The sequence below is a fragment of the Podarcis pityusensis genome (assembly GCF_964106645.2).
Source record: "Podarcis pityusensis genome assembly, chromosome: 12".
NCBI lineage: Eukaryota > Metazoa > Chordata > Lepidosauria > Squamata > Lacertidae > Podarcis > Podarcis pityusensis.
Window position 1 is genome coordinate 56,702,926 of NC_138037.1, and position 22,703 is coordinate 56,725,628.

The 22,703-nt window shown below is 40.6% G+C and overlaps 1 protein-coding gene across 1 annotated transcript in view; it reads left to right on the forward strand.

The window, feature by feature from the left end:
• VOPP1 (VOPP1 WW domain binding protein) overlaps positions 1-22,703 on the forward strand; it is a 46,776-nt gene that overhangs the window by 12,581 nt on the left and 11,492 nt on the right. The window lies entirely within an intron of this gene.

Below are 22,703 nucleotides of genomic sequence, written 5' to 3' on the forward strand. Positions count from 1 at the left end.
GGACTATTGGGAGGCAGGCAGACAGAAAACCAAGAGGGGAGGGGAGCAGAATCATGTGTCCTGGAAGAGGGCCTGGCTGGCTGGCTGGCTGGCAGCCTGGAAGAGAGGAAAGGCCCACTCCACACTGGCATTTTGTTGCAAGTCTCATTTGTGTTTTTGTTGCTCAAGTCTCCTTAGTCTTAGTTTCGTTTAGTAGTTCATAGAAGATACTATTTGGCCCCAGAGCTCCTTTGTATTGTATCAGGATGTGTATCTCATTTGCATGTCTGGCAAGGAAAATAACGGTGCATTAAAAACCTGTTTCTGTACCTGAGATGCCTATGCTTATTTGGTTGTTGAACTGCAGAAATGAAAATGCTATCTATCTAAATGTCATTTATCTAAATAAGCATCACAGATGCATGGCAGAACACAGTAGCATTGATAAAGGCAAAATATTATAGTCACAGTGCTGCAGTTTTATTATCTGGCTCTTGCTAATTGTTCCTCATTGTGAAGCTCAGTTTCAACATTTTGCAGAAAATGTAATAATAGATCCAATAAAACTTTCACTCTTTACATTTGATTACATTGGATTACATGTTGGGACTAGTAGGGAAAATGCTAATGAGAGTTCTGTCTGATTTGGGGGAGACTGAAGTATAAAACTGCCATTGTTTTATACATTATTTTATAGAGCGATGTAACAAACTGCTGCCTCAATAATCTCTCAGTGTAAACACTGACAGAGACAACAGAGAAAGGAAGATGGAAGAATATATGCAAATACAGTTACAAGTCTTTAGACCCGATTCTGTAGGGGAGAGAGCGAAGGCCTTATGGCAAAGGATTTGCAGAAAAGGTGGGTTTTGAGGAGGGATTCAAAGACAGAGAATGAGGTGATTCCATGCCTCATAGGTGTTCTGTGGAAGCAGGAAGTTAAAACCGAATTCCCCCCTCTTCAAGCTGGCATAGTTTCCAGCATAGTGCCAAGCTGCATTTCTGCCACTGTGGAAGTGAGACAAGTAATATACAAGCCTGAGGTGACACAAATCATGGCTTTCCATCAGTATTTTTCCAGATCAAAAGCCACATCCTTTATTGAAGACTCAGACTGTACATTTAGTAGAGTGGCACAGTTATTTTAAACAACCGTCCCTCCCTCGTTGTATTTAATGTTGTGTAAGGAGATTTGCACGGTACAGATTATGTAAAACAGAGATTATGTAACAAAAGTGCTTCTGTAAATCTGTTCCCTGCAGAGGTTTGAGAATGGGTGGGTGAGAATGTTTCCTTGAGCGCAGTGTGACAAACCCAGTATGTATACAGTTGGGAGGTCAGATTAATGAGCAATATAAACTGTGTCCAAATAAGGAAGATTTAACTTCAGTGCTTTGCTAAAGTGCCAAACATTCCAGGATGTGGAAGATGCCAGTTTGGTTCAGCATAGCTATATATCTGCAAGACTGTGTTTAGCTGGTATAGCTGAAAAATGGCCGTACCCATTAGATACTGCTTGTTTTCTTAATTAGATCAAGTGCCAGCATTTACTTGACAGGTGTTAGCCACGTGGCCATTGGCAGGTGTAGCATGCCCAGTCTCCTAGCCAACAGGAGATCGGTAGCGCACTGTAACTTTCTCATTTTCCTCTTCCTCTCTCATAAGCAAATTTCCTCTGTCTCTTCCATGTTTTGCTTTAGCCCTAGTGTATGGTGTATTATTAGGGACGTGGGTGGCGTTGGGGTCTAAATCACTGAGCCTCTTGGGCTTGCCAATCAGAAGGTCAGCGGTACAAATCCCTGTGATGGGTTGAACTTCTGTTGCTCTGTCCAGCTCCTGCCAACCAAGCAGTTCAAAAGCATACCAGTGCAAGTAGTTAAATAGGTACTGCTGCAACACTCTGGCTTCCGTCATGGTGTTCCGTTGCGCCAGAAGCAGTTTAGTCTTGCTGTCCACATGACCCAAAAAGCTGTCTGTGGACAAACGCTGGCTCCCTTGGCCTGAATTGAGGTGAGCACTGCATCCCATAGTCACATTTAACTGGACTTAACCGTCCAGGGGGTTGTATACTGTATTATTATTATTATTATTATTATTATTATTATTATTTATACTAAGTTTCTCTCAGGGCCACGTTTACATGATATTTCATGGCAGGACCACATTGCTACACTAACCCCATAGAAACATTTGTGTTACAATTTTATTTCTTGCCAGTTTTAATCAGTGTTTTCTCTTAAGCTGATTTGTGGTTGTGCTCATGTTCCCGCACCATACGTCTCTGTTTCTTAGCCCCCCCCCTCACCCTCCCAAACTTTTTTTTCTCAGTCTGTACCACAATAAGTTTTGAGTGTGCTCCTGGATACTGCCCTGAACCTCGGGTCCCAGGGTTTGGTGGTGGCCAGGAGTGTATTTGTACCATTATGTCTCATGCACCAGCGGCACCCTTGAGGTGCTGGATCTGGCCACAGAGAGGCATGCCTTTGTTGCATCCTGACTGGACTACGGATACAAGCTCCACATGGGGCGGTCTTTGAAAAATGTTCAGAAGCTTCAGAGGTTCCAAAATGCTGCAGTCACACCCCTGACTGGGAGGGCTTGGCAATGTGTCAGTACATCATCCAACACCAGTTTGTAGACCACATCATGAGAACCGTTTCAAAATAATTTAGCTGGCAATGTATTGCGAAGCACAGCCTTTAAAAAATCCAGGAGGCAGTGTAATTGTAAGCCTCTGGTGGCTGGCTGCCTGCCTTCCCTTTTGGCTCCCTTTCCCCTCTGATGGCAGAACAGTTCCATGCCCAGCCTTGGCGCCTCCCAATAACTGTAGTATCTCTACCCAGTGCAGGAATCGTAGCTGGCTGCTTCTTCCTTCTCTCTGTCTAGGGAGGAGCGGAAGGAGTTTGCTCTCTGAACGCAAGGGCTCGCCTTCCTTTGAGAGGAGGAATCCACAGTGCAGATAGCACATACCTATCAAGCTCCTTGACTGCTCCTTCGCCCAATCTCCCCCTCCCACCAGCATGAACGCCAAAGACAGCTCCTTTGTCTGATCTCTACCCCCCCCCATAGTTCCATGTTTCAGACATCATGATATATCACTAAATCATGATGTTTAGCTAGTGATATATCATGTTGTTGAAAACAGATATCACTCAACCCTGATTATGTCCTATAACACCCTATATGGCTTGGGCTCACATATCCTGGGTGTTAAAATCTTTGGGTGAGCACCTTCTTGGATGCGGTCCATCAAAATGGGAGGCATGGTTGGTGGTGACATGTGGAATTTCCTCCCACGAGAGGTTAGACTGGCTCTCTGCTGTCCTTCTACCGGCAGGCTAAGGCTTTCCTATTCAAGTTACAGGTAGGTAGCCGTGTTAGTCTGCCGTAGTCAAAACAAAATAAAAAAAAATCCTTCCAGATCTGAAGAAGTGTGCATTCACACGAAAGCTCATACCAATAACAAACTTATTTTTTTATTTTGCTTTCCTATTCAGACAGGCCTTTGAAAACAATGCTGGCCACTGGGCTGCTGCCAGAGCAAACTGCACTTTAATGCTAGTTTTAAATGCATTTTCGGTGTATTTTAACTACTCCTTTTAACTAGTTTGTTTTTATTACTTTGTATTTTATAATTATGTGTTTGAATGTTGAATCCCAGTGTGGTAAGAATTTACCTCTACATCACCTGTTCTTGCCCAAGTGAGGGAACACTGTTAAATAAAGCATGGAACCAGGAGAAAAATAGCAAGCTTAGTAGTCCAGGGACCAAGTTTATTAACAAACCATCAATTAGGAAGGACTGTCCAGAAGAGATAGGTAAAAGGTAAAGGCAAAGGACCCCTGGATGGTTAATTCCAGTTGAAACCGACTATGGGGTTCGGCGTTCATCTCCGCTTTCAGGTTGAGGGAGCCAGCATTTGTCTGCAGACAGCTTTTTGGGTCATGTGGCCAGCATGACTAAACCACTTCTGGTGCAACAGGACACCATGACGGAAGCCAGAGTGCATGGAAATGCTGTTTACCTTCCCACTTCTACAGTTCCTCTTGATCTGCTCACATTGGTATGCTTTCAAAATTTGACTGGAGCTAACCGTACAAGGGTCCTTTACTTTTTTTTAACCTTTATATATAACACTGCACATAGAGCCATAAAACATCTTAAACATCCTTCTGCATATATCAATAAAGGTTACAATTCATGGGATGTATACATTCATGGCTCCATACTGATATCAACTTCCCACACTTACATTGGGGAGCCCCAAGCCATTTGGTCTCAACTATCACACTTTAACCTAGTTGCCTTGGCAACCAGACCTTCATTGAGAATGGAAGAGGGTCTCCCATCTCCTCTTTCTAGGCCTCAGATAGCTTCAAGGAGAACTGCTGGTTGTCACCCAGAAGCTAATCCAACAAATAACTTTCAGCAAAGCATCATTTGCCCCTCCAGGGTCAGATAAGGCCAGAAGGCTGGTATGCAGTGTTTACACAGAAATACACAGTTACAAAATGCAGGCACACAGGAATCATTCATTGATGCATTCTATCTAAAAGGTTAAATGCAATAAATATTGAAACCATTAAGCAATATCAAAATCTAGATCTAAGGCCGGATTGAATCACCAGTTTGGGAGAAAGGCAAGTTTATATAAATGCATAATAACAAACGTGTTAAATAACTCAGGACTGCAGATTCATCAGGTATTTAAGCTGCACCATTTCACTCCTCCTGACCTTTGATATGTTCTATCTATAGAAAATGGTTCTATTTAAGCACATAAAGCTTATTAAGATAAGATAAACCAATCATAAAGATGCTTCTGTGTTAATGAAGAAATAACTAAGCAGTGTTGCACCTGGGGAAAATTATGCTAGCTAAACCTGCCCCAGACTCTGGTTTGGAGCTAACCAAGACCATTGTCGGAACCAAAAGTCACAGGGGCATTCACATAATGGGAATTAATAGAGCATGAACATGTAGGGTCTCCTGATTTCTTGTCTATACCTGGTTTTACATCTGCATTGAGTCCACAGGCTTTCCCTAGCACTAAAATTTATTAAAACGGGTTCTTGATGCAGCAATGCAAATAAAATAAAATAGATAGTGGGTCTTATCCCCTTGCCTGTGAATCTTTGTAAATGCAGTACATAGTAATTAGAGTGATAGCTGTAATTATGTTGTCAAGTATGCATTTTTCCCTTAGCAGCAATGAAATTGATATAATAGAAGCTATATTTTACAACATGAGGTGGCACAGATTCTGTTTTGAGACACACCCAAGTGCACAGGGGTCATTCTGTTGCACATGTTGGGAAGCCTTTCCCATTGAAATGAGGGTCAGACCGTGCATATTTCCCCACCCAACCCCCACTCCTGATTTTAGTTGAATGGAAATCTCACTATTTTTTCATTTTGTAATGTTTTTATGCATTACAGAGCCTTTCAGAAAAACTGTTACAATTCCTCCTAAGTTCCCCCACAATTCATGCTTCTATATATTTTGGAACGTGATTTTTCTGTCTGTCCTTTTTATCTTTTTTCTTTTTTGTTCTCTATACGTTTGGATGCCTCTCAAGGTATTGGCACCAAACTTGGCATAAAGTTTCGGAGGGGGGGGGCGTCCTTCGTTGAGGTTTGGACATCAGTCACCATTTTGAATCTTGCCTGTTAAGATATTGTCATGAAACTTGACATAAGGATTCCCAAGGTGGGCAACAATCTTCATTGCTTATTGAACACTTGGCGCCATTTTGAATCAAGATGATAGACCAAAACATAACTTTGTTGCTTGCGATTTTTTTGCACAGGTTTGGCCACTTCATGAGATGTAGTTGCCAAATTTCCTTCCTAATTTCACCATCTGCAATTAGGGCGGAGAATATTTGGGTGGGCCTTTTTGCTCAAATCCTATAGAAAATGGTCTATTTGGGTTAAGACAGTGATAAAATGTTTGGTTAGAGATCTACCCCATCCCAAAATATAGTTAATATAGTGCAATGATGGAATGAATATTAAAACATGTTTATGTCTGTAATGTAGATGTTCTCTTTGGTTTTAGTCTAGTCCTAGGCAACAAGATTGGTTCCCAACAAGCATGAGATCTCTAGATGTGGAAATATGGTTTGGAGTAATGTTCATAGTGTGTATGCATTTCTTAGTTAGTAATTTTAGTTTGTATTGTATGTAAACATAGAACAGTGCTTAATGCTGGGTCCCAAAATAAAGCCCAGCTAGTTCAGTATTGTCATCGCTGATTGACAGTAGCTCTCTAGCACTTGCTAGTACTACCTGTGAATTCCATGGATTGAGGCCAGGAACTTTTTGCATGCAAAGTGTGTGCTCTACCACATCTTTGCAAACTGGGAGCTCTGCTGAAAGGCAGTATATTCATCATTTAAATTAACAGATAAGATGCCACTGGGCTACAGTACCCTTGAAAGTAGTTTGTAAACTAAAGTTAGTACAAAATATAGCAGCTAGATTACTAACTGGGCCAGGACATATAGAATGCACCTCACCAATTTTAAAACTATACTGTCTCCTCATTTGTTTCTTAGTCCAAATTTTGGTCTTAACCTTAAAATTCCTAAATGTCTTGGGAACAGACTACCTTAAGAGTAGAACCCATGAGTGGCTCTACAATTTCTAGACTAATTCCAGGAAGCCTGGAAGTCATGCCCTCTGACCTGGAAGTATTGTCCTCTGTTCAAAGTGTGTATGGATGCCAAGCTATTGTACTCAAAGCAGGTTTTAGCTCCAAACTCTGTTCGAATTGTGGCTCCCATTACATTCTGAACTTTCTGTAGTGTGTTTTCAGGAGTGAAGATTGAGACCTAATTCCAGAATCTGGCTGCATTAACTAGTTTAAAAATGTGGATTACTACATTGCTTTAAAATTGAGGGTGGGTGAATTTGCAATGTGGAATGATAAAGGCTGGTCATACACAAGCCTCTTTCACTGTCATATGAACATGGATGCAGACTGTATTCAAGTCTTTAATGGAAAATGCATGACAGACTCATCAGCCGTGCTGATAAGAAGCATGCTTTGCTCACAAGATGCTGAATGTGGTCTAATCCCTGTCTCTCTGTTTCCTTTCTTTGCTCATTGCCCTGCGTTTACAGTAACCTATTGAGAGCCTTGGAACTAGTTTAAAGGTCTCATGGGCAGCGCAGTGCTCCATGCTGTGGATGCTGCTGTGTTAGAACAAATGTTCCTTGGTCTTAGCCTTGTGGGTGGAATAATAAGCACATTAAACAACTGCAAGTGGAGGAGCGGAGAGCATTTAGCCTAATGGCAAGAACATTGAAAGGGATAGGCTGAGAACTAGGAAGATGTATTGTTTGTGTTTTCCTTCAGGACTTGACTGTTGCAATATGCACTCTTGCAGAACGAAACACTCTTGATCAGGGGAACGCAGAGCATCAGTGCTCCAGCATCTGTGTTGGCTCTCTCAGCATTCAAGGCAGCATCATTCAAAACTCTGGTTTTAATCTCTGAAGCTCTAAGTAGTTGGCAGAACCACAAGCAACTGGGTTTGTACCCTGGAAAGGCCCCAACTAGGGTGCCCAAGATATTTTAAACTTTAAATCCCTTCTTTTGAATTGATGCAAGGAATCCTACCATAAACAATTATATGGTTTATATTTTGTCCCCCTGGGTGAGAGCCCATGCTAGCTAGCCCTAGAACAATTCTTTTGTACAGCTTCCTTGCATGATAATCTGGATCACTAAGGCAGAGCTGGAGAGCATGGGCTATAGTGCAGGAAATTTGGTTTGGAATCCTCTTCTTCCAGCTTCCAGTTTAAGTAAAAAAAAAGCTATTTCAATTAGAAATATTTCCCAAAAAACATGTTCTTTGAGCAAATATTCACTTTTTCTAAGCATTGTAGCTTAGATAGGAAGACCGTGTTGGGTGTCTTGAGAGAGTATTCAGACAGGAGTGAACTGGAGGGCTGAGTTTGAGCAGGAGAAGTAGAAGCTGTGAGGATGAAGTCTCCTTGGGTCTCTTTCCAGTCAGGAGCGGGGAGATCTTCTAGAAAGAGAAGACTACCAAGCCTGTTAGGAGGGGTGGGGGGACCCCCTGGGTCTGTTATACTATTTGGAAATGCCTTAGGAGTGGGACTGTTAAGAAGTTGGGTAACTGACAAATAGTGGCTCTTGCTCATGAACAAAGTTTTAAGCTATGAAGGAAGCTGTGCTGTGTCAAAGTATTTAACTATAACACCTGTCATAACTACGTAAAGAAATGAGAGTGAAACTGAGTGAAGATTTTACCACCTATTCTATTTTTTTTATAAGATATTTATTAAGATTTTCAGAATATTACAAGACAAAAAAAGAAAAAAAAAGAAAAAAGAAAAATACAAAATAAAAACAGTTAAAAACAATTCCTTCCTTCCGTTACTTAGCCTTCATTTGCTTATTTCCAGGACCTCCTCACACCTCCCTTTTTTGTATTCCAATTCAGTTATTAGTTCAACAAATCCCTCCCCTCTTTATGTATCCTAATCGTTAATCATAAAGTATTTGTAATTTTAGATTTTTACCTATTAATAAACCATTTTTTTTTCATATTCCCTTATAACATTTCAGCTAAAGACCACTTAGTTTCTATCCGACATCATTCTAACATTCATTAATTTTGCAATATTTCTGTAAATAGTCTTTAAACTTTTTCCAATCTTCTTCCATCGACTCTTCTCCCTGGTCTCGGATTCTGCCAGTCATTTCTGCCAGTTCCATATAGTCCATCACCTTCATCTGCCATTCTTCCAAGGTGGGTAGATCTTGTGTCTTCCAATACTTAGCAATGAGAATTCTTGCTGCTGTAGTAGCATACATAAAAAAAGTTCTGTCCTTCTTTGACACCAATTGGCCGACTATGCCCAGGAGAAAGGCCTCTGGTTTCTTCAAGAAGGTATATTTAAATACCTTTTTCAATTCATTATATATCATCTCCCAGAAAGCCTTGATCCTTGGGCACGTCCACCAAAGGTGAAAGAATGTACTTTCATTTTCTTTACATTTCCAACATTTATTATCGGGCAAATGGTAGATTTTTGCAAGCTTGACTGGTGTCATGTACCACCTGTATATCATTTTCATAATATTCTCTCTTAAGGCATTACACGCCGTAAATTTCATACCTGTGGTCCACAACTGTTCCCAGTCAGCAAACATAATATTATGTCCAAGATCTTGTGCCCATTTAATCATAGCAGATTTCACCATTTCATCCTGAGTATTCCATTTCAACAGCAAGTTATACATTTTTGACAAAATCTTAGTTTTGGGTTCTAACAGTTCTGTTTCCAATTTTGATTTTTCCACCTGGAAACCAATTTTCTTATCCAAATTGTATGCCTCCATTATCTGATAATAATGAAGCCAGTCTCGCACTTTGTCTTTTAATTTCTCAAAACTCTGCAATTTCAGTTTGTCTCCTTCCTGTTCCAAAATTTCCCAATATTTCGGCCATTTGGCCTCCATATTGAGCCTTTTCTGAGCCTTTGCTTCCATCAGTGACAACCACCGGGGGTTTTTGTTTTCAAGTAAGTCCTTATATCTTATCCAGACATTTAACAATGCTTTCCTGACAATATGGTTTTTAAATGCTTTATGTGCTTTAACCTTGTCATACCACAAATATGCATGCCACCCAAAAACATTATTAAAACCTTCTAAGTCCAAAATGTCTGTGTTCTCAAGAAGCAGCCATTCTTTCAACCAGCAGAATGCTGCTGATTCATAATAAAGTTTAAGGTCTGGCAGGGCAAATCCACCTCTATCCTTTGCATCGGTTAATATTTTAAATTTTATTCTGGGCTTCTTGCCGTGCCAGACAAATCTAGAAATGTCTCTCTGCCACTTCTTGAAACAGTCCATCTTGTCTAAGATTTGCAATGATTGAAACAGAAATAACATTCTTGGCAGTACATTCATCTTTATAACAGCAATTCGTCCTAACAAGGAAAGCTTCAGGTTTGACCATATCTCTAAATCCTTTTTCACTTCTGACCAGCATTTCTCATAATTGTCTTTAAATAGGTTTAAATTCTTAGCAGTCATATTAACCCCCAAGTATTTTACTTTCTTAACCAACCTGTCTCCTTCTGAAACCTCTCTTTCTCAATCGGTGTTAAATTTTTCTCAAGCACCTTAGTTTTTAACTTGTTCAACTTAAATCCTGCCACATGACCAAATTCCTGAATCAATTCTAATACTCTTTTAGTACTAGATTCTGGCTCCTGTAACGTCAATACTAAATCATCTGCAAAAGCTTTCAATTTGTACTGTTTAGCTCCGACCTGTATACCTTTAATCAGACGGTCCCTTCTGATCATATTTAGCAAAACTCCAGGACCGAAATAAACAGCAATGGGGAAATTGGAATTTTACCACCTATTCTAGAAACCTGAACATCTACCTGAAGCATAACAACTGATTTGCTGTGCATTTACTACTTTGTTTTAATGCCTGTGACATCTTTAGAATTATTGTAATTAATAAGTTAACTGTTTCCTGAAAGAACACAACTCATTGACCCATCTTTGTTTTATCAACTTTGTTTTGTAAATAAAACCTTTCTTATTCATTCAGCTTCTGCGTAAGACTCCAGATCTTCCCTCACACAAGAACCCAAAATGATAACCTGTGGGAATTTATAAATGTAATTATTTCACGTACCGTGCTGTAGGTTCACTACCGGTTTAATTGGGGGCCGTTAGCGGTGAGATCTGCTACATTTTATTGGACTTAGCAGTAGGTCCGTTACACCTTGATTCAGGGAACAGCACAACTCTGTAAAAAGTTGAAGGCAGTTTTAAACACAAAATATAAATGAATTTTAATATAGTTTAGAATAAACACCAGAGACACAGGGAGTTTGAAGTAAAAAAAATTCAGTCCTTATAACCCCAGAGGTAAGTTTGGCAGGGTATAGTCTGGTGAATTAGTTATTGGTATGAGCACACAAGCTCATACCAATAACTAACTTAGTTAGTCTCTAAGGTGCTACTGCAAGGAATTTATTTTATTTTATTTTATTTTATTTATTTTATTATGTTTCGACTTCAATATATAGTTGCGCAGCACCCCAGTCTCCAAGCTGTGTGGGATTCCAAGGGTTCCAGGTACTTGCCCAGGGTCCGCGTTTGCTTTTGGAAATAAGGCACGGCAGAGACTGTGGTGTCTTTATGATATATGTTTTATTCACACGTATATACAACCTGAGCATACAGTGGAGGGGCTCACATTGCTGCAGCCTTGGATTCAAATAGTCGGCCCACATTGTGCTTGTCTGGCACCCAGGAATTAGAAAGGGTGTCCAGGAATTAGAAGCAGGATCCAGGCTCCCCAAAGACTTGTAACGATATCATATGCCCTTTGCCCTTCTACCTGTTATTTGTCAAGCTTTCTGTGATTTTTATCTTTTTCTTGCAAGAGCAAAAGCATTGCCTGTCAGAACTTTGAAGCTGCAAAGGGGCTTGTGATTTCATAACTGGCGTTCCGAAATAAACACTCTAGAAAAACCTCCTGAGATAAACATTTTCTCTTTGGCCCTGAAAGAAGTTATTGAGCAAGTATGGCTAATGCTGGGGATAAGTGCTAAGAGCAAGAGGGGGGAAAGATACTATAGAACACACAATCACATCAGGGTTTCCCCCCTTTCTCCCATGGAAGGGGGGGGGGAGAGAAAACACAAATAGAACATGAATGGGACAAAGTCTTTGAAGTCCTCTACTCAGGCTTTTCTGATTCCTTAAGAAACATCAAAGAAATCCTTCCACTGCCACCCCACTTAACCTTTTGGGGATTGTGACCCCACAGCTAGCACTCAGTGTCTTGTGGCTTTTCAGCTGATGCTTTCAGCTCCGTTGTTCTACTGCAAAAGGTCAGAGAATCAGAGAGAATATCAAGAGACATATCAGTGTATTTGAGGGCAGTTTTCTTTTTTCTTTTGGTTTCTCCTTTGTGTACTATAAAGGGTAATCCTTGAAAACTTAGATGAAATGCTGAAGGACAGCCCATGCTTGTTCTTGTGGTGTTGAAGGGAAAAAATATCCGTGATATTTAGGCAAGCATATAAGCTAAATTGTGTGTGTGTTTACATGAAGTGAATTCTGACATTGTAAATTTAGTTACTTTACAAGTACAGGCCGTGAGCGTTTTAGGCATGTCCACTTGATCTCTGGTCACTGATGTGTGGGTCCTTTTGGATCTGGAAGAGGGTGGGATGGGGTTGGGCACACTTATACGCCCTCTGCTTATATGCAGGGATTGGGAATGGAACCCGCCTATATTGTTTTTCTTTCGAAAAGGTACCACCCAAGTCTACTTCAGAAGTGATCCATAGTAATCGGATTAATTTGTTTGACATCTGCTGAATATCTGAATATTAGTCTGAGCTATAGGTTGGGCCTTGGTGTATGTTGGTAACTTAATTGCCAGATGCCAGAACCCAGTGAGCTGTGTGGTGTTCCTCAAAGTTACATGCCAGTTTTAGTTGATTAATCTATTAATTGTGTTTGCAAACCTTAATTGGTTTAATTAAAACTAGTTGAGCTTTTTCAATATCTGTGGTAACCTTGGGAAAGGAGCAGGGGAGAGAATGTCAGTCCTGACTCCATATAAAGGTAAAGGTAAAGGGACCCCTGACCATTAGGTCCAGTCGTGGCCGACTCTGGGGTTGCGGCGCTCATCTCACTTTATTGGCCAGGTCATGTGGCCAGCAGACAAACCAGAGCAGCGCACAGAAACGCTGTTTACCTTCCTGCCGGGGCGGTGCCTATTTATCTACTTGCACTTTGTTTTTGTTTTTTTTTAAAGCAATTTATTAAATTTTACAATAAAAATAGACATAATAAACAATGTAACATTCATCTTAACATATTTTCACATCTTCTTTGGACTTCCTCACATCTCCCGCTCCATTTTCATCGTTATAACATTTTGTCAGCAATTTATCATCTTATTTAAGTTCTTATATCCCTTCTATATTTCATAGTCTTATAATTCTCAAAAGGAGCTAAATTTCACAGTCTTACTTATTTTCTTAAAAAGGCTTTTATGGGTATGTCCGTAGCAAAAGGAAGAACAAAGAAACAGTGGGGTCACTCAGAGGAGAAGATGGTGAAATGCAAACAGGGGACACAGAAAGAGCTGAACTCCTCAATGCCTTCTTTGCCTCAGTCTTCTCCGATAAAGAAAACAATGCCCGACCTGAAGAATTTGGAGCAAATGATTCAGCAAAGGAAACACAGCCCAGAATAACTAAGGAGATAGTACAAGAATACTTGGCTAGTTTAGATGTATTCAAGTCTCCAGGGCCAGATGAACTGCATCCAAGAGTATTAAAAGAACTGGCAGATGTGATCTCAGAACCACTGGCAGTCATCTTTGAGAATTCCTGGAGAACAGGCGAAGTCCCGGCAGACTGGAGGAGGGCAAATGTTGTCCCTATTTTCAAAAAGGGGAAAAGAGAGGACCCAAATAATTACCGCCCAGTCAGTCTGACATCAATACCAGGGAAGATTCTGGAGCAGATCATTAAGCAAACAGTCTGTGAGCACCTAGAAAGGAATGCTGTGATCACCAATAGTCAGCATGGATTTCTGAAAAATAAGTCATGTCAGACTAACCTGATCTCGTTTTTTGACAGAATTACAAGCCTGGTAGATGAAGGGAACGCAGTGGATGTAGCCTACCTTGATTTCAGCAAGGCATTTGACAAGGTGCCTCATGATATTCTTGTAAAGAAGCTGGTAAAATGCGGTCTTGACTATGCTACCACTCAGTGGATTTGTAACTGGCTGACTGACCGAACCCAAAGGGTGCTCATCAATGGTTCCTCTTCATCCTGGAGAAGAGTGACTAGTGGGGTGCCACAGGGTTCTGTCTTGGGCCCGGTCTTATTCAACATCTTTATCAACGACTTGGATGATGGACTCAAGGGCATCCTGATCAAATTTGCAGATGACACCAAATTGGGAGGGGTGGCTAACACCCCAGAGGACAGGAGCACACTTCAAAACGACCTTGACAGATTAGAGAACTGGGCCAAAACAAACAAGATGATTTTTAACAGGGAGAAATGTAAAGTATTGCACTTGGGCAAAAAAAATGAGAGGCACAAATACAAGATGGGGGACACCTGGCTTGAGAGCAGTACATGTGAAAACGATCTAGGAGTCTTGGTTGACCACAAACTTGACATGAGCCAACAGTGTGACGCGGCAGCTAAAAAAGCCAATGCAATTCTGGGCTGCATCAATAGGAGTATAGCATCTAGATCAAGGGAAGTAATAGTGCCACTGTATTCTGCTCTGGTCAGACCTCACCTGGAGTACTGTGTCCAGTTCTGGGCACCACAGTTCAAGAAGGACATTGACAAACTGGAACGTGTCCAGAGGAGGGCAACCAAAATGGTCAAAGGCCTGGAAACGATGCCTTATGAGGAACGGCTAAGGGAGCTGGGCATGTTTAGCCTGGAGAAGAGGAGGTTAAGGGGTGATATGATAGCCATGTTCAAATATATAAAAGGATGTCACATAGAGGAGGGAGAAAGGTTGTTTTCTGCTGCTCCAGAGAAGCGGACACGGAGCAATGGATCCAAACTACAAGAAAGAAGATTCCACCTAAACATTAGGAAGAACTTCCTGACAGTAAGAGCTGTTCGACAGTGGAATTTGCTGCCAAGGAGTGTGGTGGAGTCTCCTTCTTTGGAGGTCTTTAAGCAGAGGCTTGACAACCATATGTCAGGAGTGCTCTGATGGTGTTTCCTGCTTGGCAGGGGGTTGGACTCGATGGCCCTTGTGGTCTCTTCCAACTCTATGATTCTATGATTCTATGATTCTAAATTTAGTGGTGCTCAGTTATTTTGATCTAGCATCTTGTTTAGCATTCACTCAAATTACAATACTTTTGTAAATAGTTCTTAAATTTCTTCCAGTCCTCCTCAATCCTCTCTTCTCCCAGGTCACGGATTCTGCCAGTCATTTCAGCCAGTTCCATGTAGTCTATCAGTTGTATCTGCCATTCTTCCAGTGTGGGTAGATCTTGAGTTTTCCAATGTTTTGCAAGAAGTATCCTTGCTGCTGTTGTTGCATACATAAAGAATGTCTGGTCCTTCCTTGCCACCCCTTGGCCGACAATACCCAAAAGGAAAGCCTCTGGTTTCTTAGTGAAGGTATATTTAAATACCTTTTTCAGTTCATTATAAATCATTTCCCAGAACGCCTTCACTTTAGGGCAAGTCCACCAGAGGTGGAAGAACGTTCCCTCACACTCTTTGCATTTCCAACACTTATTATCAGACAGGTGGTAGATTTTGGCAAGTTTGACTGGGGTCATATACCATCTATAAATCATTTTCATTACATTTTCTTTCAGAGCGTTACATGCAGTAAATTTCAATCCATTGCTCCACAACCTCTCCCAGTCCTCAAACATGATATTATGCCCAATGTCCTGTGCCCACCTTATCATAGCCGATTTAACCGTTTCATCTTGTGTATTCCATTTCAACAGCAAGTTATACATCCTTGAAAGTACCTTAATCTTTGGTTCTAACAATTCTGTTTCTAATTTCGATTTCTCCACCTGGAACCCTAGTTTCTTATCATTTTTAAAAACTTCTTTAATCTGAGCGTAATGTAACCAATCTCGCACTTTGTCTTTCATTTTCTCCAAACTCTGCAATTTCCAATTGTCTCCATCCTTTTCTAATATTTCCCAATATTTTGGCCATTTAGCCTCCATATTGGGTCTTTTTCGGGCCTTGGCTTCCAAAGGTGAAAGCCACCTTGGTGTTTTATTTTCCAGCAAGTCTTTATATTTTGTCCAGACATTAAACAATGATTTTCTGACAATATGGTTCTTAAAGGCCTTATTTGCTTTAACCTTGTCATACCATAAATATGCATGCCATCCAAAAGCATTGTTAAACCCTTCCAGATCCAACACATCAGTGTCCTCAAGAAGTAGCCAGTCTTTTAGCCAGCAGAACGCTGCGGCTTCATAATACAACTTTAAGTCTGGCAGGGCAAAGCCCCCTCTTTGTTTTGCATCAGTTAATATCTTAAACTTAATTCTGGGCTTTTTGCCCTGCCAGACAAACTTAGAAATGTCTCTCTGCCACTTCTGAAAGCACCCCGTTTTGTCCAAGACCTGAAGTGTTTGAAATAAAAACAACATCCTTGGCAATACATTCATCTTGATAGCAGCAATTCGGCCTAACAAAGAAAGTTTCAATTTTGACCAACTATCTAAGTCTCTCTTAATTTCTGTCCAGCATTTTTCATAATTGTCCTTAAATAGACTTAGATTTTTTGCTGTTATGTTTACCCCTAGGTATTTTACTTTTTTAACCACATTAAGTTCCGTCTCATTCTGAAACCGTTCTGACTCTGTATCAGTCAAATTTTTCCCCAAAACCTTAGTTTTCTGTTTATTTAGTTTAAATCCAGCCACCCGACCAAAATCATTAATCAGTTGTAATACTCTTTTCGTACTGGGCTCTGGCTTCTGCAGGGTCAAAACCAGGTCATCTGCAAAAGCTTTTAGTTTATATTGTTTCTGACCGACCTGAATTCCTTCCACCAACCGATCCTCTCTAATCATGTTTAATAGCACTTCCAGAACCGAAATAAATAACAAAGGGGAAATAGGGCAACCTTGTCGTGTCCCTTTTTCAATTTTAAACTCTTCTGTAACCACATTATTAACTATCAGTTTAGCTTTCTGTTCTGAGTATATTGCCCCAATCCCATTCTCAAAACCCCGTCCCACTCCCATCTCTTTTAAATTTCCCATCATAAATTTCCAGGAGACATTGTCAAAGGCCTTCTCCGCGTCTATAAAAATTAGGACTGCTTTTGTATTTATGTCTGTTTGCAAAAGTTCCAAGATATCAATAATGTTCCTTGTATTAGCAAACAGATGTCTTCCTGGGAGAAAGCCGGCCTGGTCCTTATGAATTACTTCATTTAAAACTTTTTTAAATCTAATTGCCAAAATGTCTGCAAATATTTTGTAATCCACATTTAAAAGAGAGATGGGACGGTAGTTCTTAAGTTGTGTCTTTTCAGCTTCCGACTTTGGTATTAATGTGATAAACGCTTCCTTCCACGACTCCGGTGCCCTCTTCCCCTCCATAATTTCATTGCTGACCTCCATCAAAGGTTGTATCAAATAGTCTTTTAATGTCTTATAGTACTTGGAGGTCAGCCCATCTGGTCCTGGAGATTTGCCAAGTTGCATGTTCTGGATAGCTTGTTCGATCTCCTGTCGTGTTATTTTAGAATTCAGGATTGTCCTATTTTCTTGTGACAATTTAGATAGGCCGTTTTTTACCAGAAATTGTTTAATCTCAGCATCATCTTGCGGCCCTTGGGTGTATAATTTTTTGAAGTATCTCTGGAAACACTTTCTAATGTCCACTGGATTCTGGATGTTTTTTCCATCAACCTCTAAGTTTGTAACAATATTTAATCTTTGTCTTCTCTTCAACTGCCAAGCTAGCAGTTTTCCACATTTATTCGCCGACTCAAACGTTTTTTGTTTCATTAATTTAACCTTCCATTCAATTTCCTGATTTATCAATTTAGAATATTGTGTTTGATAAAGTTTAATTTCTCTCAGAGTTGGCTGTGACTTCGGATTCACTCTTAATTTCTTCTCTAATTCTTTTATTTTTTCCAAGATCTTATCTTTTTTCTCATTTTGTGTTCTTTTCTTTACTGCATTCTGTTGTATCAAGAATCCCCTCATTACAGCTTTACTTGCGTCCCAGATTATTCTTTTTTCCACCATGTTATTCATATTTATCTCAAAGTAGTCCTTCAAGACTTTTTGGGCCTTCTTGGTAATTTCCTGATCTCTAAACAAATTGTCATTCATCTTCCATCTAAAGGATCCAGTTGGTAATAATGTCATATCCATCTTTACTGCATTATGGTCGGAGCAGGTCTTTGGGCAGATTTCCACTTTTCTGACCTTAGGTGCCAGGCCTCTGGAGATCCATATTTGGTCGATTCTTGTCCAGGTCAGTTGGGCTTCAGAAAAGAATGTTCCCTCTCTTCCTAGTGGGTTCTTTGTCCTCCAAATGTCAATCAAATCCATATTGTCAGTCATTTCAAAAAAGGTTTTAGGTAGTCTGCCGTCTTTTGTAACATTTTGACTTTGTGACTTGTCCATGTTAGTTGATACGACCCCATTCATATCTCCCATCATTATGATGTTGTTATAGTCTAGGTAGTCCAGCATTGTCTCCTGCAACTTCTTGTAGAATTCCGATTTCCCTTCATTAGGTGCATAGATTCCTAATATCAGCAGTTTCTCTCCTTGATGTTGTATCTCAATAGCCAAAATTCTTCCATGTTCATCTTTAAATAGGAATTTAGGTGACAGGCTCTCTTTTGCATATATCACCACACCTCTCTTCTTCACTTTGTCGGACGATACAAATTCCTGGCCCAATCTTTTATTTATTAACACTTTTCTGTGGAGCCTCGTCACATGTGTTTCTTGTAAACAAATAATGTCCAATTGTTCTTTTTTTAATATATGAAATATTTTCTTCCTTTTTTCCGGAATGTTACAACCATTAATATTCCAGCTCAACAGTTGCAGAGACATCCTGGACTATCTGGTTATTTTTCAAGGGGTGGTATCTTCTCAGGGTCTTCAGGTTCCACAGATGCTGATGTTGGTACTGGCGTTGCCTCAGGCCCAGAAGGTAGTTCAATTCCTTTTTGAAGGTCCTCTCCGTATGTAGTCAAGAATTTGTCTCTCTCTTCCGGTGTTCTCACTTTAACCTTTCTCCCTCTAAAGGTAAAAGATATTCCTTGGGGAAATTCCCACCTGAATGGAATTGCGTTGCTCCTTAGTAGTTTAACAAGTTCAGAATAGGCGGCTCTAAGATCAAGCAGTAGTCTTGGGATATCTTTATAAATTTCAATTCTTCTATCCAAAACCTCCAGTGATTTTACAAAATGTAGTCCCAAAATCTTGTCCCTTTCCTCCTTTGATCTCAATGTTATCAAACAGTCTCTGGGCCTCTCCTTCTTTATAAATCTTCCAAGTCTGAAAGCTGACACAATTTTAAAGTCCTTTTCTTCCAAGTTCCAGAACTTGGAGAATTCTTTGGTCAAAAACTCAGTTAGATGCCCTTCTTCTGCCTCTTGTAGTGATCTAATCCTTAAGTTGTTCTCACGGTTTCGCAGTTCTATCATAGAGAGATAAATCTGGTGTTCCCCGACTTGTTTAGTGAGTGGTCTTACCTCTTGCTCTAAATTTTCAAATTTTTGTCTGGTGTCCTCAGCCAATTTCCGATTTTCTGCTGAGGCCTCCGTTAACTGTCCAATTGCTAGTGCATTCTGTGCCACTTGTGTGGTTAATTTATTTAGACATTCTGTGTTTTTATCAATCTTTGCTGATTGCGCATCTGCTTTCTTGTCCAAAGCTTCCAATTTTTCAAAAATTTTGTCTAGAACAGAAACAGATGCTCCTGAGGCCATATCTTCCAATTGTAACTGCTCTGCTTCGCCCTCTCCCTCCACTTCTGAGGGCAAAGTAGGCACAGATGATCTACGTGTCTGTGAGGCTGAGGTTAGAGTTGTTAAAGTTGTTTGTTTAGCTCTCCCTCTTTTTCTTGTGCCACTCATTCCAACGTTATCTATCAGTCAAGGTCACACTGAGTTATTCCCATGGGAATGGAAAGGTCCAGAGCAAGCAAACAGCAAGGGAATCGAAAGTAAAAAGTACATGTAAAGTCACTGTTTTAATCCAATCCTCTAGAGGGAGCTTAATCTGTCTTTCAGAGTCTAATTTAATGTCCAAGAACCTTCAAATACAAATGTTTAGCAGAGTTTATAAATGGTCACTTTATTGCAGACAGTGCTTATTTATCTCCAAAAAGAATGTTTCAAATTTAAAAGGTCTCAATACCCTCAGATTGTTTCAAGTTCCAATATACAGTATCCAAATCTGCAGTGCTGACAGCTCCCTTAGTGCTCAGGCAGCTCCTGACTCTGGGTTTCACCTTCTGATTTGTAATCCAATAAAAGGAGGAAAGTCAAATGCAAATAAAAATCCCAAATCTTTAGCTTAAAGTCTTTACTTTAAAATGGTTCAATAGATGCTTAGATCTGTAATACTTAGAGTCTTTCTTTCAGCCTCCACTCCTCCAGCTGATTGCTTTTTTTCAAGTTCAATGGCTGCGGAAGACGGACTTCCTGCTTCCACGTCTCTCCGCTTTCAGCCAAGTTCAAACCAATTTAAGTTTTTCTTTCAAAGTCTCAAATTCAAGTGACTCAGTCTTTTACTCACAAGTTAGTTGCTTTTTCGTCCGAATCCGTAATTTGGCAGGAAAAGGGATCAGCGCTCACCGACAGTAGCAGGCTGTGAAACAGCTCACAGCGCCGCAACCCCCCTCCGCGCTTCGGAGCCCCTTACGGGGTTCCTTCTGCACTTGGAGGGTCACTCAAGGCGCCCACCGAGCCTCAAGACCCCCGGCTCTTGCCGCCTGGGGTTTTCCAGAGTGGGTCTCCGCTTCGCCGTAGCGGACGACCCGTTGCCTGCGGAGCCTCCTCTCCCGTTCAGAAGAGGACCGCCATTGCCGTTCGCGCCGCCCCCGGAAGTCTATCTACTTGCACTTTGGTGTGCTTTCGAACTGCTAGGTTGGCAGGAGCAGGGGCCAAGCAACGGGAGTTCACTCCGCCGCGGGGATTCGAACCACCGACCTTCTGATCGGCAAGTCCTAGGCTCTGTGGTTTAACCCACAGCGCCACCCACGTCCCTGACTTCATATAAACCCATCCCTAAATGCTCATATTTTTCAGTAGTGATTATTTTGTGCCAGATCCAAAACTTTGAAGCTTTGATGGTTCTGCTCTGGGTATGGAATGCATCACAACAGTGGTATGAATATGTAGTCCCTGCTTTCTGTGATCTTTTGTAGGTATCTGGTGTACCTGAACTATTCAGTTAAAGTATATTATTGGTAGTTCTTAAATATATATATTTAGCTTTATTTTAGTAAATAAAGTGGAGGAATTTGCTGCACCATTGTCTATACGAGGGTTAGAAGCTCAGAGATATAAGTTACATGCCAGATGACTCCTTCAACCAGGTTGCAGTCACCAAAACGGAATGTCTAGTACTCTTTAGAATACCAAGTTCACATTTTATTAGAGCTATTTGATGTGTTCAGAATTTGGGCTTATCTCATTCAATATTATTACTCCTCTTCTGTCTGTATTTAATATTCACATGGTAGATAGATTGCATGAGTTGACTGCCATAAGCACACATCAGCAGCATTGTTGCAATGAACCAAGTGAGGGAATTCATGGGGCCAAATATCCTGACAGCCGGTTCACATGGTTGGTTCACCACAAGCATGAACAGGTGAAATGAATCTTCATAAATTGATCATGAAGCTTTATTTATGCATAAGTGAATTAGGCCTAATCCCTAACAAGTCACATAGTCAGTGAGTATCAGATCTAGTGGTAGCCACTAGTGGTTGCAAAGTTAAGCAATTTCAACATCACCAGGACTGTCTATTTTACTATGTAAATAATAATACACAGCATTTATATGTGCTTTTGGTGCTTAACATATGCTAGATTAGTAATTCTAACAACATGCTGTGAGATGTCCGAATTCTTATCCCCTTGTTGGAGATGGACAGTGAGACTGAGAGAATACTGATTTCTTGTAGGTTGGGGGTGGGAATCCTGTATATTTCCAGATGTTGTTGGACTACAACTCCCATCTCTCAGACCTTTCAAAACAAGCAATCAGCCAAGGCTGGCAATATTGCTTTGTGCTCTGTGCTGCTGTCCAGGGTCCTGATTACTTTGCTGTCTCATCATTTCAAAGTCCCTGTGCTGACCCAGAAGAAATAGACTTAATTGGGTGGGAAGCAGCCATTGACACAATTTTTGTGTGTGCAAGTCAGCTGTTGCATCAGTTGTGTGTGAAGGCACAGCGTGGTGGTCCCTTGTAGGAGAAGCAACCATGGGAATGCAACAGTCCCTTATAGGCCCTCTAACCACTTAGAAGTGAATTGTGAGTTGTCTTTGTTTACAGCAGACATGTTTCCCTTAAACTGAAGCTGAAGCAAACTGTTGTTCTTCCCACTTTTATTCATTTTTGCATATCTGCTGATTGCCTTAGATATTACCTATTCACAATGCAATTTTTTTTTTAGCTTAGCTTGGTAAATATGAATACCTTTTCTTTCTGGAAGAGAGAGAAATGCATTATGCTCAATCATAGCCCCATTGCTTTAGGTCAAAAATGTATTCACCATCTGCTATGTAATAACATAGAGCAGTGCTTTTAATCTCTGTTATTTAAATAGGTCCTGTTATTTAAATAGGTCTAATAGAACAGGCTATTTTGACAGAAGCAGATTGTCAAATAGGCAATCAAGATGCCTCTGCTGTAATTCCCTCTCCTCTGCCACAGTTAGAACCATGTTTTCCTCTTATTTATTGATTACACTTGTCAATATCCTTCCAGGATACAACTCCTCCTAAGACTGGTTCTAACAACAGGAGCAGGAAAACACTTGCAAAGAGTCAATGGGCCTTTCCCAGCCCACATATTCTTCCTTGCAGAGATCCCCAAGTCATTCTGGACTCCCCCTTCCGGAGAACCAGCCTCTGCAACTGGAAGAACCGGGGGGGGGTGTGTGTGTGAGGATTT